Source organism: Schistocerca piceifrons, chromosome 1, assembly GCF_021461385.2.
Source record: "Schistocerca piceifrons isolate TAMUIC-IGC-003096 chromosome 1, iqSchPice1.1, whole genome shotgun sequence".
In the NCBI taxonomy this organism is placed as follows: domain Eukaryota; kingdom Metazoa; phylum Arthropoda; class Insecta; order Orthoptera; family Acrididae; genus Schistocerca; species Schistocerca piceifrons.
The window spans coordinates 967664922-967684086 of record NC_060138.1 but is presented as its reverse complement, the minus strand read 5'-3'; the positions used below and the strand labels follow the sequence as shown (position 1 = coordinate 967684086).

Below are 19165 nucleotides of genomic sequence, written 5' to 3'. Positions count from 1 at the left end.
GTTAAAAAGGAACATGCCGTAGTATTCTAATTTATTCGTTGTTTGTATTCGCAGGATGGAATAATTCCTTTATTCGGTAACAATTTACTCGCGAATAAATATGTTTTAATGAAATGTTTATTCGAATAATTATATGGATAGAAATTTATTAGAATAATGCCCATTTCTGGTACAGAACATGTGTTCAAAAGATCACGGCTATTCGCGTCATTATTAGGAACCAGCGCATTATGGCCTCCGTTATATGTGTTGCGTCAAACCATGACATTCTCACCTAGAGTTACTTTAAGAATGTAGACTCTAAATAACCCTAGTAGAATGGAAGAATGTAGATATTATCGAAACTGCGAACTGTAAGAAGCGATTTGAAAATACTGCTGTCATACATTCAGTTTATCCCTATTGTCTGAGTACATTAACGCAGATTTCATTCGGCTAAGAATCCGTCTCAAAACCATTACTATTCATAGGGCGAGCCTCTGTACAAGATGTACAAAGAAGCTGACGCTATAAGAATATCAATAATGCTTTGTACAGTTAAGATAAAGAATTAATTATGGAGAGCTGTATGCAAGTTGTTAGCCGCATGTGTTTTGTGTTGCCCGAAAGCAAATATGTAAAGTAATTGTTCACCGATGTTTGGACAATTACAAAGAGACTCCAACTAATTTTGTGCGCCATTTTATGACTGTGGAAATATGTAGGTCCTCTGCATCCTACCAGAAATTAAAACAATGTATGTAAGCCGACTGCCCTGAACCAAATAAAGTGAAGTTGATTGATCTGCAGGAACTGTTTATAATCTATTTTCTGGGATGCATAATTACCTTGCAGAGGGTAAAACAATAGCCAAAAAAATTACGCACGTCTTCAGAACAATTAGATGAGGAAATGCTGCAAAAGTCCTGGATTTAAAACAAAAATCAACTTTTATGAAGCGAATACATCTGTTTACGATCGTACGTTTGGTTTTGAGAAAATAAGGGATCAGAATTACGAATTGTTGGAACATTCACCATGTTTGCCAAATTTGGATTTCTTCCAGCTATTCCCACGAAATAAGTCTCTGGAAAACCTTTAGAACACAGCTAAGACGTTAAGACAGTTGTAGGGAAATATTTTACAGCCATTCCAATATAAAGAGTTTACGGATGGGCTTCGCTCACTTCAGAAACTGTACAGGTACAATCAAGATGCTGTTTTCCAACATAACCACAATGTGCAGGACTGAAGGGATCATACGGTCCACCACACCTCTGAATTGACGGTACCCGTGTCATCTGACCATCGTAAAAGAAGCCAGTTACTTGGAAGGGGAAGTAATGTTTCGCAAATTACGAGTAGGTACGCACCATTGCGAGAAGGTCTAGGCACAGAATACGTGATGTGGAAATTGCAGTTGTTGTAAAAAGAGTAACACAAGAGATGGTGAGGTTACCTAAAAGCGATGTTGGCGAAATTATAGGGGTCAATTAGGATTGTCGGTTGTAAAACTTTGTGCCCGGTAACTACCAAACTGGAGAATGGTGTCCTGTAAACTATACCTCGTGACATTTCGATGAGGACGACGAACCACTTGTATAGTGTGACTTCTTTTCCCAAGTTCCGACACTAACGAGACTTCGTTGAGAAGGAAAGATGGCTTATTCTCCAACTCACAAGTGGAAGGCTGCACCCTCGTCATGTTAGAGTGGAAATCTGCGCTTTCGCTGTCTACAACAAAGCTCTGGGGATGGACGAGGTGCACTGTTACTTTAATTAAACACCGAAATATAATTGATCTTCCTATGTCTTACGAATTAAATCTGGCCAAACCTTTGCTATGGGGATTCGCGGAAGGAAGTATTTATATGAACGTTTAAAATTAGAGAAGACTGCTAATCTGCAGGTTGAGATCGGAGCTTTGCTATCACTAGCTGCATGTGAAAAACTAATTGTATGGTCAGCCGTGGACATCAACAAATCATAGATCTCATTAGTTCATTTTCAACATAAAATATATAAAAAATATCACCCTCGACAATCTCAGTCAGCTGGATGCATCAACATTTTAAGTATGGACGTATAACATATCATTCTCGACAATCTCGTTCAACTAGAGATGGCAAGACAAGAGACTGTTTCGCACAAACAACATTATGCAGGGTGTGTCATAATTGGTAGTGAAAACTGACACAGTGAAAATACATGATAATACATGTATAAGCAATGTCATCAGTTTGGGAGAATTTTATGATGCATTCCGGAGACATAATCCGTCAGCTTCACGTAAGCGATGCAGTAGGTGCCTCCTCATGCTTTTTCGGTTCTCCCTCGCTAAACAATATTTCTGGTACCCAGTTAGTGACATTTGTACGTACTAATTCTTACACTGGGATAGTATCTCCTCAGTTGCACTCCGCGCGTTTTTTTATGACTTTTGTTGCCGGCATGTCGTACACTATATGAGACTACTTTTCTGTCTTCTGCCCTACCATCAGCCTCATAATCAGTTCTCTTAAACGGTAGCTAACATTTAATAGGGATTAAACCCCGCAAAAAAAGTTTGTGTAATTCATCCTTTTCTAAGTTTTTGCAGTGTACCTTTACTTAGGATAAATGTCTGTATTTTGCAAATCACCAAAAGTCGGCGTTGGAGAGCAGTTTCTGTTGCACCGTATTTAAGGTTCTTTCCTGTTCCATTCACAGATGAGGGGCCGGACGGGGGGCCGAGCGGCTCTAGGCGCTACAGTCTGGAACCACGCGACCGCTACGGTCGCAGGTTCGAATCCTGCCTCGGGCATGGATGTGTGTGATGTCCTTAGGTTAGTTAGGTTTAAGTAGTTCTAAGTTCTAGGGGACTGATGACCTCCGAAGTCAAGTCCCATAGTGCTCAGAGCCATTTGAGCCACCACAGATGAGGCGTGGGTAATATCATAGCTGGTATGCATCTATGTGAGTTGTTTTCAACGTAATTTTATCGATACGTAGGGATGTAAAGAATAATCGTACATTACGCCTAGAAAATCCAGTTCCTGGAATCTTGTAAGCTGATTTTCGCCCCGATTACCTGCCACTTAAGATCTTTAATCTATGTACTCTATTGAGGTTGTAGATCCGCCCACAATGCCAAACATTCTACAGCGATGGTATTAACGAACTTATTGGGAGACATCTGTTCGTCGCCAGGCTGATTGTGCTGAGAGATAAAAATGTACACATTAAGAATGTCAATAACGTTTATTTTATTTAAAAAGATTTAAGAGTTTTCGTATACTTTCCAAAACGCCCTCGTACCGCCATTCTGACTAGGTTATCGAACTGTCTATGCTTGGCGGTTAATAGAGGTTTATAAAAACTTCCTGGCAGATTAAAACTGTGTGCCGGACCGAGACTCAAACTCGGGACCTTTGTGAAGTTTGGAAGGTAGGAGACGAGGTATTGGCAGAATTGAAGCTGTAAGGACTGGTTGCGAGTCGTGCTTGGGTAGCTCAGTCGGTAGAGCACTTGCCCCCGAAAGGCAAAGGTCCCGAGTTCGAGTCTCGGTCCTGCACACAGTTTTAATCTGCCAGGAAGTTTCAGATCAGGGCACACTCCGCTGCAGAGTGAAAAGCTCAGTCAGGTTTATAAAAGTTTCCCAGGAAATTTTGTTTCGTCCGCTGCTTCATCGCTCACGAAATATAATTTTCTCAGTCTGTTATTGAGGGAATAAAATCTCCTCTAACTTAACGTGATGATGAAAGGTGTAGATTCATTGTTTTAAATGTTCAGACTGTTGCATGTAACGTTACTTTGTCTGCGACGGCTACGCAGTTCCAAGGGACTCTGTGGGTTTCTTTCACATTTAAATAGTATATTATAGTATAACATATAGTAAATATAGTGTAATTAGGGGAACTGTGCAACTTCTAATAATCATTATGAATATGGAAAGGCAACTGCTCGCCAGCGGTACTGTGTTAATTAATGAAAGCCGTTCCAGTTTCTAATAAATGTTCTATATAAGCCCACTTCCGAATTCAGCCTTCACATCCAGGCCATTGTCAAGTGGATCTGAAACTGCCGTATTAACGCATAACATGTTCGATACATAAATATTTACGGAACAGGAAATGAAAACGATGTTTCCATACGTAAACTGTAAGTACAGAAGGAGGCTATAACTTACATTGTTCTGTTATGAAGCAACGTCAAATGGTAAAAGCGGTAAAGGTCTGAGAGATTTAAAAGTTATGTGCTCAGTGATGTCGCAAGGCACTATGGGACTTAACTTCTGAGGTCATCAGTCCCCTAGAACTTAGAACTACTTGAGCTTAACTACCCTAAGGACATCACACGCATCCATGCCCGAGGCAAGATTCGAACCTGCGACCGTAGCGGTCGCGCGGTTCCAGACTGTAGCGCCTACAACCGCTCGGCCACTGCGGCCGGCGATCGAATTTTCTGACTGCATGCTTTTACCAGTGAAAAGTTAAAAGTAATTTTTAGGTTTAATAGAAATCAAAAACAGTTTCGGCGGGCGGTGCATCCAGGTCTAATGTAAAGTTATGTCCTCTATCGTGAGCGCGCATAAATTAACACAAAAGACTGTTGCAGGCGCTAGCATGTCTTCGACTCAACGTGGGCTGCTTACAAGACAATGTTTGCCAACATCTAGATGCGGCTACGAACCTCTGTCGTACTTGTCGGTCTTCCTAGCTGCACGGTCAGCGCAGCGGACTGCTAAGCGAAGGAGCCCGGCGTCGATTTCCGACCAGGTCGCAGATTTTCTCTGCTCGAAGGCTGGGCGTTGTGTTGTCCTCACTTTCGTATAGTCATAATTGACATTACTATTGAGATGACTGAATAGACACGGCCCAAAATCCAATAAATTGAAAACAAGAAACCAAAAATCTTTTTAGTATCTTCAAAGAACGTGATCAGTAACGGCGCTGCAGATGTCCCAGAAACTGATGTTTCATAGTTTGCATCGCCCATTAAGCGTCTTTTCGCAGGATTGATAAAGTAGGTCTAAATTACTGGTTCTTAATACATGAAATATGCATTCTTCACTTTACGAGGAATTATGAAGCTGTGCACTGTGTAACTATCTCGTTTGAAGTGAGCTGCGAAAGTGTATTTACTTCCTATGTTGTTTTTTTTCTCTTTTTTAATTCTGTGTGTTCCTTGTAACAGTCGTGGACTCAATGAAGTACGTGTCAGCAACTGCAGCGGTTTTCGTTAACGGAGTACACAGCTGCGGGAAAACAGGCTTTTCTGAACTCGGAGAAACTAATACTGTATTTGAAACGTTATCTTCGAGCGCAGTCGCTCTGGGTAACTAGCTTTGAGTTGGACGCGTTTCTGGTCGTCACTGCACTGAACATACAAACTGTTAACGTGTGGACTAGGTATAATATGTCGAACAGCACACCGCACAGAATACGCACGTGGCCACATTACTTTATGTGTAGATAAATGAATGTTTAAATGATGTTCAAAAATTACCACCTGTGCGTGAATGGACATCCCGAACAAGCCCGATTCTGTTGGTAAAAGATTCGGCCAAGCCATTGATGTCCTTACTAATAAATACCTGTGCAAGACTCTTCGACTCTGCATAACTATTGCAGTCTAAATCAATTTAAACCAGCTGATATTTGATTCACAGATACTGTAGCTTTACACACATTTACAACTGAGAAATCTGTAAAGCTTGTGAGAGCAGCGTTGTCTTACACAGACGTGCCAATGATGACCGCCAGTAATCCACATTTCCCGTCGTGGCTGCTCACGCACGCGTTATACTTTTGAGAAAGTTTTCCCAAACCACCATTGAATGGAGCCCAAACGCACACACAGTAGTAATGACTAGTAATGCAGAATTTTGAAGCAAACAGCCCTCGCGGTAATGCAGAATCACCAAGCAACCAGCTTCCGACACCATCGCTCGGCTACCAGAACTGCCCATTGTCATCCTGTGACTCTTCACTCATCTCGGTTCAACGGCGGAGCTCAGTATCAATACATATACAATATTCGTTAATTTTGCGTGTTCCTGTTAGTGCAGTTTCTTTACAATTCTATTAAAGTTATACGACAAACAACGTCTTTTTTGTACATATATAAATATTACTAGCACAAACAAAAAATTAATTTGTAACAAAAATTTTTCACTACAAGACTGTTACTTACACTACATATTGATTAACTGATGTATATTCATAATCTCCGTCACCCGTCCATGTAATTTCACGAAACGTACGTTTCAACAACTCTGGTTGATTCCCTGATGTCTTGCCAGTTACTCTATAGCAGTAATCTATTATACGAAAATGTAATGTATTCTTTGCAGTTCCAAGCGAGGTGGCACAGTGGTTAGCACATTGGATCTTCATTGGGGAGGTTGACGGTTCAAATCCAGATTTAGGTTAATGGTGATTTCTCTAAAGCTCTCCTCACAAATGCCGGTATGGTTCCTTTGAAAGGGCATGTTAAATTGTTTTCCCCATCCTTGAAGCGATTCGAGCCTGTGCTCCGTCTCTAATGACCTCGATGTCGACGAGACGTTAGACCCAATCTACCTTCCTTAATTTTTTCCTTCCGTAGGTGAGAGGAGTGCAAGACTCAAGTCTGAAACCTATTCTTCAAATCCTTTTTATAAGTTTTCGTGAAACAGATGGCGTCATTGTTAGGGCATCTGCCGTCTCCCTTAAGGAAAAGTAAAGTGTCACCTGTTACGTTAATGAAGATAGACATGAATTTCTTTCTGTAGCTGGCATTCGTTTTCTCTTCCCTGTTTTCCTTTTTGTAACATATTTCTCTATTAAGATTCATCACTGCCTAGAGCACAGATTGATAACGAAATGGATAACGTGTGCGTCTAAAACAGGTGCACGTTAGAGGACTGGAGACAACTAATGTATCACCTTCACAGATTTCTTTTTGCTGCAAATGGAACAAATTATTAATGGCTTACAACGTCGTAAAATACGCTGACTAGGGCTCGTAATTTATACAATAGCGCCTACCTAACGAAATGTAAGTACTTAATATCGTAAACTTTCTGAGATGACAGGATACAAACACGAAAGGCATATTTGCGTATTCGTTTTAATGGAAGAACAGAGGACAGTCATTGTACACATAAATATCTTTCATTTCTCGTCGTGCACGAAGCGTGAAATGGACCATTTGCTATGAAGCGACTATAAAAAGCTAGTCGAATATGGCAGCAACGGGGTTATAGGGAGAGTGCGACGGAGGTTCATCTCTGGCTACCACCTAGGCTTCATCCGTGAGCTAAACAAATAGCAATATGAGGTAATTTATTCATAGACAATTGTAATTACAGCGTCTTCATCATGTTCAGCTGTGTGCCACTCCCGTTATCTCTCATTTCACGCCATGTTCACCTGTGATCATCCGCAGATACCCCTCCACAGTAGTCGCGCCTACTGCCGACAGGAATAACTGATTACTTCTGTTGAGGGTTCTTAGCAAATAAAATGGTCGGATCTTTACGTAACACCACCGCCGGTGGCATTCTGAAACAGGCACGCCCAGTGCTTTCGAGTGACGCTCTCTGAATTAGTACTCTCAGAGTGAAACAAAAGCCATATTCTCCCTTAGGAAATACAATGTTTTTCAGTGATGTTATAAAGAACTCTTATTTAAAGGTACGAATTCTATCTCATTTATATTTCGTTAGACTTATTTTTAGAAGTCGAATTTCATTAGTGGGGCTCCCTCCTCCACAATGGAGAGCACTGGCTTCACCACTGTTTCGGTGCGAGAATTGTTTTAACACATCCCTTCCAAGTGAGACTAAAACAGGCTTTGCTGCTGCATTTGTCAACGAGGAGTTTCTGCGAGAGGAGACTATCTGCTGCCTTCTGGGTAGTCGTTGTACTCGACTCTTTACGACTGAGTATTAGGAGCAAGTTTAAAAACCTCTCCCTCCTCTCGATATACTTTCAACGTTTACTTAGCACATGCAAATTTAATCAAAGCCATGGGAAATTATTTACTTGGGATGAAGGAGTTACATCAAAGTGAACAAAGCAAGGTTAAAAGCAATGATCGTGAGTAGTATAGCTGAGGGCATTCTGGAACAGCCTACGTTGTTGCCAAATTTTCCCCCTCCCACTTATCACGTACTGTTACCAGTTTTCCCCAACCTACACCTCCCCTATCCCTCTGATGGAGGTCCAACTGCACTATGTATAAACCACTGGGAAATTAACCCTAGAGTGGGTGCGCCATTTCTTATAACGTGAGTGGGAGTGTGGTGCACTTTGTACACATATAAAGAATAGCTGTTTTTATGTTACTGAGGTAAACATGTATGAGAAAAATCACAGTTTAGTCTTAGTATAATTCGACAATGATAAAATAAACTTCCATTATATGAGCTAAATCACTGTTTCAGTAAACAATAATAAAGTAAACATTCATTATATATCTCTGGTGCTCCACACAAGTATCACCCCGCTGCAAAGCCCCACTTGAAGCATTAAACAGTGCAGTTGCATCACATGTCAGCCAACTGCTTATTCATTTGCTAATTATCTCGTAGACAACTAGGTCGTCTTGGGATCATGCTGCTAGATTGGAATCTGTATCATTATCTTGCATGGATCGTAATTTTTTCTCACCTAACTTTCTGCATGTGTTATATTACTGCTCCTCACTTGGATGTATGACAGCACAACTTTCACTGTGTTAACCAAAGCAATGATAAAGAAGTAGTTACAGGATCACAATTGTAAAACAACAATCGAACAATATAAAACAATGATATATGTGGTTGGCGCACTTTGTACATAGATGCTCGCACTCTAGGGTTAAAAAATGGCCAGAAATTGAAAAATTTCCCAGCTGCCCAACATATAAAATAACACAATCCAAGATGGTATGCATAGTCCAGTTCTCTTTAAGTGTAAATTGGCAGGAAACCTAAGATATGGAGTTATCCTACTGCTTGAAAATCCATGATCGTAGAAATAGTTCACTTGCACTAGCTATAAAATCCAAGATGGCTGACCTGAGAATATGAACATAAGATTATGCTTGCCAGGTGGTGGGCGTGGAGATACGTGCCCACCTCTAAGATGTCACAATCCAAGACAACTAAACTGGAGATATGAGCACAAGCTGCATGGTTGCCAGGTCCTTTGTGCTAAGTGTAAAATGGCAGTAAATTCAATAAATCACTGGTTCTCCCCGCCCCTATGACTTAACAGTTCATCATAAGTTTAAAATGTGTGTAACCCAGCTGTCCTAAGTTGAAACAATTCCCCCGTCCCTATACACACTGATGTTACAATTTAAACAATTCAACCTACTCCAGTTACTGTAGGTTTGAGACCCAAGAGTCATTTCTCTTGAGATTAGGGTGGCAATAACAATCAAAAAACTCACCTGTCCTAAGTTTAAAATGGCAAGAAATTCATAAATCCAGTTACCCAAAGTTTAAAATGATCAAACGGCCACTGCTTGTCAGAAAAAGCACAACCCTATGTCTGAAACAGTATATCTCACTGGCGTAACTTACATGATTTTCAAACATTTGTTACTATCATACATAGTAGAATAGGAAGGGGAGAGGTGAAGTCTGTTCTGTACTATTTTCAGCCATCAGGGATGTGAGAACATAGAAATACATAAAAGCTACACTATTGTAAAGTTTGTGGGAGCTAGCTTAGTCATCCGCAACGTGACGCCGAAAAAAATCCAATACAGCAAATCTGTTTCCAGTGCCTGACATACTTTAACTTAACAATGTTTTTTTCTATATTGTGTGTAGAGCTCCATACACTTTGGGAGCAAACTTAAATTTTGTGAAATCCGAGTGCTGCAGCCGGAGAGAACCATCAGCATTCAGTTGAATCATCTATTAGAGTTCCATAACGATAGCATCTGTTAGGTGATGCACATGACTCATCCAAGTACACATCACAAAGGAGCGACAGCACGCGCGATCTCTCCAGGCATGTGGCGAGCTGTTATTACTTGTATATTACGTGTGACACAAACGCTTGATAGGTTTCTGGAGGTATATACCGTCAAATGTTTACAAAATTCTCGTCTGATTATGGTTTAGCAGTTGTGATTTTCCTTCGGTCTGACAGAAAGCATGTCAACCTCTAAGAAATTAGTTCTGAGTTAAATCACATACAAGCTAAGAACCTGTTAGCTAGTGGCACTGAACACATATGAAAACCCATGCCATTAACGAGATAATGATTAACACAACCCTACAGTCTTTAGAAAGGTATTTTACAGTAGAACCAACCGCACAGTACCATACAGATCTGCCAGAGACGCATATATAACCATATGGTGACCACAGGTCAGAAAACAAATAAGTAATATGTCGAAATTTTGCGAGCAAAAAACGGAAATCTGAAAATGTACAGTCAGTCCACCACACATCATTCACTTAGTCATCACGAACACATGAGAGAAATAGAAAAAGGATTGTAAAACTGCATATGAGGGGAAGTGTGAAGCAAGTTATTACTTAGGAGAGTTTTCAATGGGAGTCAACAGCAGTAACTTTCTCCTGAAGATGGTGGACAGCTGAATCGCCGAAATATTGAATCATTCTGATTTCAAGATCCGGCAGCAAAAGCGAGGAGAATTTCAAGGCTTATTACGCTTTGGAGCCTTTGAAATCACGCAGGCGAGTAGCTTGGAATTATAATGTAACACGTTCAGAAGTACTCCATCTCTCATGTACACTATGCTTAAGTATTTTGTTGGTGACTTACACTTTCAATCTGTAGGAGATTCGAGGAAGCTACTATATATAGTATTCACGTGTTTCTGACCTAATTTTTGTTTTAACGAGTGCCTACAGTGAGACGCTGCCTTTTCATAGTTTGTTATCGGCTATACTTCATAACCAACTATAATCAATATACATCTGTTGGACAATGTGATGAAAGTAAGCTCCTTGATCGAAATAGACGGATGTGAGCCACCATAATTTCAGCTGATATTGCACTAACGTTGCAAACAAGAACAGAACAACCGAGCAACATGTCGTAGTGGTCAGCACACTGGACTCGCATTTGAGAGGACGATGGTTCAGACTCACATCCGGCCATTCAGATTTAAGTTTCCTGTGATTCCCCTAAATCGTTCCAGGCAAATGTCGGGATGATTCCTTTGCAAGGGCATGGCAGATTTCCTTCCCCATCCTTAACACCATCTGAGGTTGCGCTCCATTTCTAATGACCTCGATGTTGGCGGATCTTTACACCCAACCTTCCTCTCTTCGCTGGAAGAATATCGGCAACATCTGTTTTTGATTAAAAATGGCTACAGCTATGAAAGTGAAAGACTTAGTTTGTAACCAGGACGTTTACTAGTATAAGAGATGTGACAGGGAAATGATGTACTTCATACCTCCTTTCCCCCGCACCCTCGAGGCATCTTCGTTTGGTGGACTCTAACAACAAGAGGAAATGCAAACTCATTTTTCAATTTTGCGTCAAGAACACGGAATATATGTTACAGCAGCTTGCCGAGGTTTCGTGATACCGTTCATTAACTACATTGAAGCTGTGCGCAGTACAGCTTGCAGATAAATATTTAAGTTAGTGTCGCTATGGAATACTTCCCACGAAAAATTCCTGAATCTTAAATCGAATACCACTTAGTACAGTTACCATTTCTTGCTACGCGCGCAGGTTGTTAATGTTAAACATTTGAGCCCTTCGTAACTTATTATTACATTATTACCTTACCTTACTCTGAAATTATTATTATTAATACGTTTCTTTTATCGCATTTGAACGTAACCGTATCTCACTCGGGGCTCTCGCTAGCTCCCCTCGCGCCACGCTTCGTACTCCGCTCAACTCCAAAAATTAGCGCTTTTTGAGACGAATGGTGGTCTCCCTATAAACCTGGCACTTTACTTTCGATCCTGTGTATTTGATCTTGCCATGTAGATTTATTCAAGTCGGAACTCCCATCAAATGCGGTTCCTCGGAACGATCCTAAAGTAAGAAGACCGTTAACACTCTTCAGGCGAAATGGCTGTTGGTTCTGACACTCCGTTTGTGAAAGGGGCGCACGGATATCAAATTCCTGTTGCACCAGTTTGGTGTTAATTTTCCCTAAACATCTTTAACTAATTGTTGAGATGTTATGTTGAACAAGAATGCAGCTTCATCCCGAACAACCATAAAAAGTGGGCTTCATGAATATCAACAATAATAATTACTTAGCGGGAAAAATTTAGCGCAGGTAAGGATATCCGCAAGTATTTCTACGATAACTAATCATAGTAATGACTTTGCGGCTGCTAGTCAGTGCTGTAATACGATTATCGTTTCATTTTACTGCATGCGTAGTCCACCTCCGAAGCTAAGTGGTCAGCGTCTCTGACTGTTATACGGAGAACCCAAATTTCAAATAAATGGCTCTGAGCACTATGCGACTTAACATCTGAGGTCATCAGTCGCCTAGAACTTAGAAATAATTAAACCTAACTAACCTAAGGACATCACACACATCCATGCCTGAGGCAGGATTCGAACCTGCGACCGTAGCGGCTCCAGATTGTAGCGCCTAGAACCCAAATTTGATTTTCAGTACTGCCAGAGATGTTTTCTTGGTAGGAGGACTGAAATGGGGTGCGTTCGGCCTGTTGATGCTGACTGCGGAACTACTTGACCAAGTAGTAGCGGCTCCAAGGTCTGGGAAGCCGACTACGGCAGCGAGAGCGCTCTACTGACTTCACGGCCCCCCACAAACTGTATCCGAGGGACGCTGTTGACAGAGTATAACACTGCGGCTGTTCGGCACTAAATGACCCCTACAAGGCCAGCAGACGATTCCAAGGAGCGGAACTGAATGTCGGCAGACATTGTTGCAGTAAAGAGGGGCACCTTCAGCCACTTCATTCTTATTTTACGAATTGTGATTTAGGAAGTCCGTCCACAAGACGCGTAACATTTAAACCAAAATATCTTCTTGTTACAATGGCTTAAACGCACTCGAACAGTATAAGAGTTGCGTATTACTTTCAGTTGAAGAAAGCACTGAGTTTCGATTGGTATTCAAATATGTTCAACCGCAGTACACTGCAGAGCTGTTGTTGTTGTTGTGGTCTTCAGTCCTGAGACTGGTTTGATGCAGCTCTCCACGCTACTCTATCCTGTGCAAGCTTCTTCATCTCCCAGTACCTACTGCAGCCTACATCCTTCTGAATCTGCTTAGTGTATTCAACTCTTGGTCTCCCTCTACGATTTTTACCCTCCACGCTGCCCTCCAATACTAAATTGGTGATCCCTCGATGTCTCAGAACATGTCCTGCCAACCGATCCCTCCTTCTAGTCAAGTTCAGCCACAAGCTCCTCTTCTCCCCAATTCTATTCAATACCTCCTCATTAGTTATGTGATCTACCCATCTAATCTTCAGCATTCTTCTGTAGCACCAAATTTCGAAAGCTTCTATTCTCTTCTTGTCTAAACTATTTATCGTCCACGTTTCACTTCCCTACATGGCTACACTCCATACAAATACTTTCAGAAACGACTTCCTGACATTTAAATCTATACTCGATGTCAACAAATTTCTCTTCTTCAGAAACGCTTTCCTTGCCATTCCCAGTCTATATTTTATATCCTCTCTACTTCGACCGTCATTAGTTATTTTGCTCCCCAAATAGCAAAACTCCTTTACTACTTTAAGTGCCTCATTTCCTAATCTAATTCCCTCAGCATCACCCGACTTAATTCGACTACATTCCATTATCCTATTTTTGCTTTTGGTGATGTTCATCTTATACCCCCCTTTTAAAATGGCTCTGAGCACTATGGGACTCAACTGCTGTGGTCATAAGTCCCCTAGAACTTAGAACTACTTAAACCTAACTAACCTAAGGACAGCACACAACACCCAGCCATCACGAGGCAGAGAAAATCCCTGACCCCGCCGGGAATCGAACCCGGGAACCCGGGCGTGGGAAGCGAGAACGCTACCGCACGACCACGAGATGCGGGCACCCCCCTTTTAAAACACTGTCCATTCCGCTCAACTGCTCTTCCAAGTCCTTTGCTGTCTCTGACAGAATTACAATGTCATCGGCGAACCTCAAAGTTTTTATTTCTTCTCCATGGATTTTAATACCTACTCCGAACTTTTCCTTTGTTTCCTTTATTGCAGGTCAACTGCAGAGCTACATAGCTGAATTCATACATGTTCATGTGTCTTAAAAAAACAGTATAGCCTAAGACAAAAAACGAAGAAATTATCCGATTGAGAAGGAAATCGGTAAATGTGATATACGTGTACAGACAAACGAATTATTACAATTTCACAAAAACTGGGTAATTTATTGAAGAGAAAGACCTTCACATACTGAGCAAGTAAATAACTCGTTGGTACACGTCTGGCCTTTTTGCAAGCAGTTATTCGCTTTGACATTGACTGATAGACTTGTTGGATGTCCTCCTGAGGCCAATTTCTCTCCAGTTCTCGCGTTAGATCGTCAAACCCCAAGGTGCTTAGAGCACCCTGCCCCCAATGCTTCAAGCGTTCTCAGTTGTGGAGAGACGTGGCCACTTTCCTGGCCAGGGTAGGGTTTGGCAAATACGAAGACAAGCTACTGTCGCCTTATGGGGCGGGCATTGCCTTGCTGAAATGTAAGTCCAGGGCGACGTGTCTGAAGGACAACAAAACGGGACGTACACTATCGTCGACAGTTTTGCATATCGACAGAGTTATTCATTCTTTCTTTCCACCTGAATCCAGGGGTGAATCAGACGGGTCCTACTATGAAAAGAAATGGCACTCCAGGCCACCACTCCTGGCTGGCGGGGTGTCTGGCGCTATACACCTCTGTTTCGACCGTCTCCAGACACACTATCGGCCTCGAATCTCATTGACTGGAGTAAAGTTATTATCTTCAGTGATGAGTCCCGCTGTGAATTGAGATCCGGTGACCAGAGAAGATGGTGAGAGTTTCTACTGCTTCTCTTAGTGCTTGCCAAACCCTGTCTTTGCCAGCAAGGTTGCCGGATTTCTTCCCATCAGGGAACGCTCTTCAATTAGCTTGGGATGTTGACATCCAACTCGCCAATTGGACAGAATTTGGTACGATATCCAACAACTCTATCAATGGACGCCAAGCAGAATAACTGCTTGCGTAAGGCTCAGAGGTGGGCTAACGCGTTATTGACCTGCTCAATTTGCGAAGCTGTTTCTCTTGAGTAAATCATCCGTTTTTCTGAAATTATAGTCGTTTGTTTGTCTGTACATATACATCACATCTACTGATTTCCTTCCCATTCGGATTATTCCATGGTGGTGCATCTTCTATTTTTTTTTTTTTTTTTAGAGAGTACGCGGCATTAGGTCAACACAATAATAATTGTTTGTAGTCAAATGTTATTTCGATCCTTTGGTATCAAGAAGATCAGAATATAAAGGGGTTTTATATTAGAGAAGGTACGAGGGCTGACTGAAAAGTAATGCCTCCACCTTCGTAACTCTTCAACAGTTGCCAGCATTGGTATGCGGCAGGTACTGGCTTGTTCCGTAGCCTCTTCTCTAGAGCTCCAGTTGGCGGGAAGCCTTAGCACTGAACGGTTATGTTGTTACAGTGTAAAGTATGGAACCTTGAGCAGACGGACGGTCAATGCGATTTAAGCAACGTGCAGTCATTGAATTCTTGACAAATGCCTCTAAGCACTATGGGACTTAATATCTGAGCTCATCAGTCCGCTAGACTTCGAACTACTTAATCCTAACTAACCTAAGGACATCACACACATCCATGCCCGAGGCAGGATTCGAACCTGCGACCGTAGCAACAGCGCTGTTCCGGACTGAAGCACCTAGAACCGCTCGGCCACAGCGGCTGGCCGAATTCTTGACAGCAGGAGGTGTCACCCCAAAGGAGATTCATCAGAGAATGAAAGTAGTTTATGGTGATTGTGTTGATATGAGTACTGTGCGTCGTTGGGCTAATATGTTTAAAGATGTTGAGGCGGGAACATCTGACCTGCGTGACAAACAAAGAGTTGGACGTCCTGTGACAGTAACCACCGAGTTCCACAAACAAAATGTTGACAGATCTTCGTATCACTCAGAGAGAAATTGCAAGCACAATCGGCATTTCACAAGAACGTGTGGGTCACATCATTGCTTTGCTTGGCTATCGGAAGATCTGTGCACGATGGGTATCGCGGATGCAAACTCCTGAAATGAAAGCGCACAGACTTGAAATTTGCCAAGTAGTCCTCTCACGTTACGAGAATGAAGGCGGCGCCCTTATCCATTCAATTGTGACAGGAGACGAAACGTGGGTACACCATTTCGACCCGGAAACGAAACGTCAGTCTATGGAATATCGACACAAAGACTCGACACAGATAAAGAAATTCAAGACGCAGCCCTCAGCTCGAAAAATCATAGACACAGTGTTCTGGGATGCAGATGGTATTGTCCATGTTGATTTCCATGATCGTGTAACAACAATAAATTCAGAGCGTTACATCACAACACTGCGAACTCTGAAACGACGGCTAACGGGGGGCCGAAAGGAAATAGCATGACAATACCAAACCACACACTTCACGTGCCACCACAGCAAAACTTCAGAGACTGAATATCACCACCGTACTGCATCCTCCATACAGTCCAGATTTAGCACCGTCTGACTTCCATCTATTCCCGCGAATGAAAGACGATCTACGGGGACATCGTCATGCTTCTGATGAAGACGTTGAGAGAACTGTGAGACTGTGATTGCGTTCTTCCGTGAAGGCTTCAGAAAAGTTGTTCATCGTTGGCAGAATTGTATCCATTTGGCTGGTGATTATGTGGAAAAGTGAATATTGGTAGTTAAAGATCACATTCTAAGGATTATTTCTGCTTTTGATTTATTAAAATATTCCCATTCAAACCCAATTAACGAAGGTGGAGGCATTACTTTTCATTCAACCCTCGTATATGACTACACAAAGTTTTGCATTGCAGAACTGACGTAGAAATACCACAAATTTTTTTTGGGCGAGTAATCGGAAGCGGCGTAACGAAAAGGGGAATTAAATACTTTATCATTAAGTTTGTGTAATGGAAAGTAATCGTAATATTTCCTTGGAAACTGTCTCACAGAATCTGTACTGGTGCCATTAGGTACAAAAAAAAGCACAATCGTCCTAGTCGCAGGCAGAAGCTTCTTGAGTGAATGAGGATCACGTTACGGAAGATATTCTATGGCAAGGAAAGTTTTGAACTAACGAAAAAATGATTGCTAGTACGCAGCAAGGTTCATATTTACGAAAATTGCCAGTATTTAAGACTGCCCAGTGAAATAAGAATCTGTCTAACCACTCCTTGGGACAGGAAAACTTGTGATTTCGTCGAAGAGCGGCTAGTACTAACTATTAATTTAATCAGAAGCGACTAGTGATTTGGTAGGCTGGTAACCGCCATGAAACCGCGAAGTTAAGCATATAGCCGAAGTATAAGCCGAAGCTCTATTAAGAAAAATATTTTTAGTATCGAGTTACGAGGATACAGTAAAATTGATAAAAAAGTTGGATATTAAATCACCCGAGTCTCATTAATTATTTTTTCCTTTATTAAATTCCTCGGGAAAGGGTAGGGGGCGGGGCGATCGAAAGTGAAGATAATAGCCGCCAAGCTACCCTCCACGCCAGAAAACAGGGCCGAAAGTCTTCCGTGTCAAGGGTACTGCTAGCCGAGGACATAGGCCGTCCGTCTGGCAAGAAATCACCGTGGGTCACCGTCTGTCGTCAACGAATTTCCATTAGTTTTCCATGTTCGTGATTAACGCAAATGGTATTCATAGTCCAGTATCCACTCAATTCTAATTTTCCCAGGGCATATAAACGTCAGCATGCAATTAAAGTCTACGTTTACATCTATAAATACGTATGGGAAAGCAATGTATTAGTTGACTGTTCCAGGAACGACGCTGTCGGTATTCTAACAGTAAACAATACCCTGATGCATAACGCCTCTCTTGCAGTATCTGCCAGTGCAACTGGCTAAGCATCTCGGTGACGATTTCAAGCTTCCTAAATCAACCTGTAACACGCTCATCTTCTATGGATCTTTCCTGTTTCCTCTATAGATTCTGTATCAGTAACACAGATTATCCTCGAGGCTAACAAGGGCAACTTTTTCCGTTGAATGAATATTACCCGTGTTAGTTTCTACTTTGATGTAATTAAAGGTCGTCGGTCAGAGATTTTTAATAGTCTCTTTATTAAAAGAATCTGCGCTACGCCATGGTATTTTCTGTGCGTTACCCTGTATGTTGCAGAAATGCTGAAAAATACTTCGACAGGTTCAGAAATTTTTCTGTTTACGCGTGCGAATGTATCAACGATACGAGACTCGTATGAGCTATAAGTTCAGCCGTGTGAAAACTCCTTCAGCTTAGTAACGTGTTAATATTTAACAGTTACGATTGTCATTGTTACTCTGATCTTGTATGACACTGAAGACGGCTGTCAACGCGTGGAAGATTCGACAGTTTCGAATTCCGCTTAAGATGCACGTCTTGCATGCAAAAAGAGCCGAATTTCATACGTACACCTGATCATATAGATTTAAGATTTCTTTGCACGTCTTAACATTCTTCAGGTGAATACTAGAATGATTCGCCGCGCGGGATAGCCGCGTGGTCTGAGGCGCCTCACCACAGTTCGCGGAGCTCCCCCCGTCGGATGTTCGAGTCCTCTCTCGGGCATGGGTGTGTGTGTGTGTGTGTGTGTGTGTGTGTGTGTGTGTGTGTGTGTGTGTGTGTTGTCAAACAAATCCTCGAGCTTTACTTTTTGTGTTGTATTGGCAAATCGTGGTCATCGTTTCCGCTTTTAGCATAGCCCCTATTGGTAATTTGTGTATGACCAACTGTTGTATTAATTTCTTACACAAGCAACAACTGATTATATATACAATGAACACGCAACCTACAGTTCGCATTGCCGCGCGAGGTAGCCGTGCGGTCTTAGGCGCCTTGTCACGGGTAGTGCGGCTTACCCCGTCGGAGGTTCGAGTCCTCCCTCGGGCATGGGTGTATATGTTGTCCTTAGCGTAAGTTAGTTTAAATAGCAGCAGTTTGGTCCCATAGAACATCACCAGAAATTTCAAAAAAAAAAAATTACAGTCCGCATTACTATCGCTCCATTTGTACTCGCCTTCCCCCATCTC

At 41.9% G+C, this 19165-nt stretch overlaps 1 non-coding gene across 1 annotated transcript; it reads left to right on the top strand.

Moving 5' to 3' along the window:
- The first annotated feature begins 3457 nt into the window (after positions 1 to 3457).
- On the top strand, positions 3458 to 3534 carry Trnas-cga. The gene has a single exon. It is a non-coding gene; the product is annotated as a tRNA-Ser (tRNA).
- The last annotated feature ends 15631 nt before the right edge of the window (positions 3535 to 19165 follow it).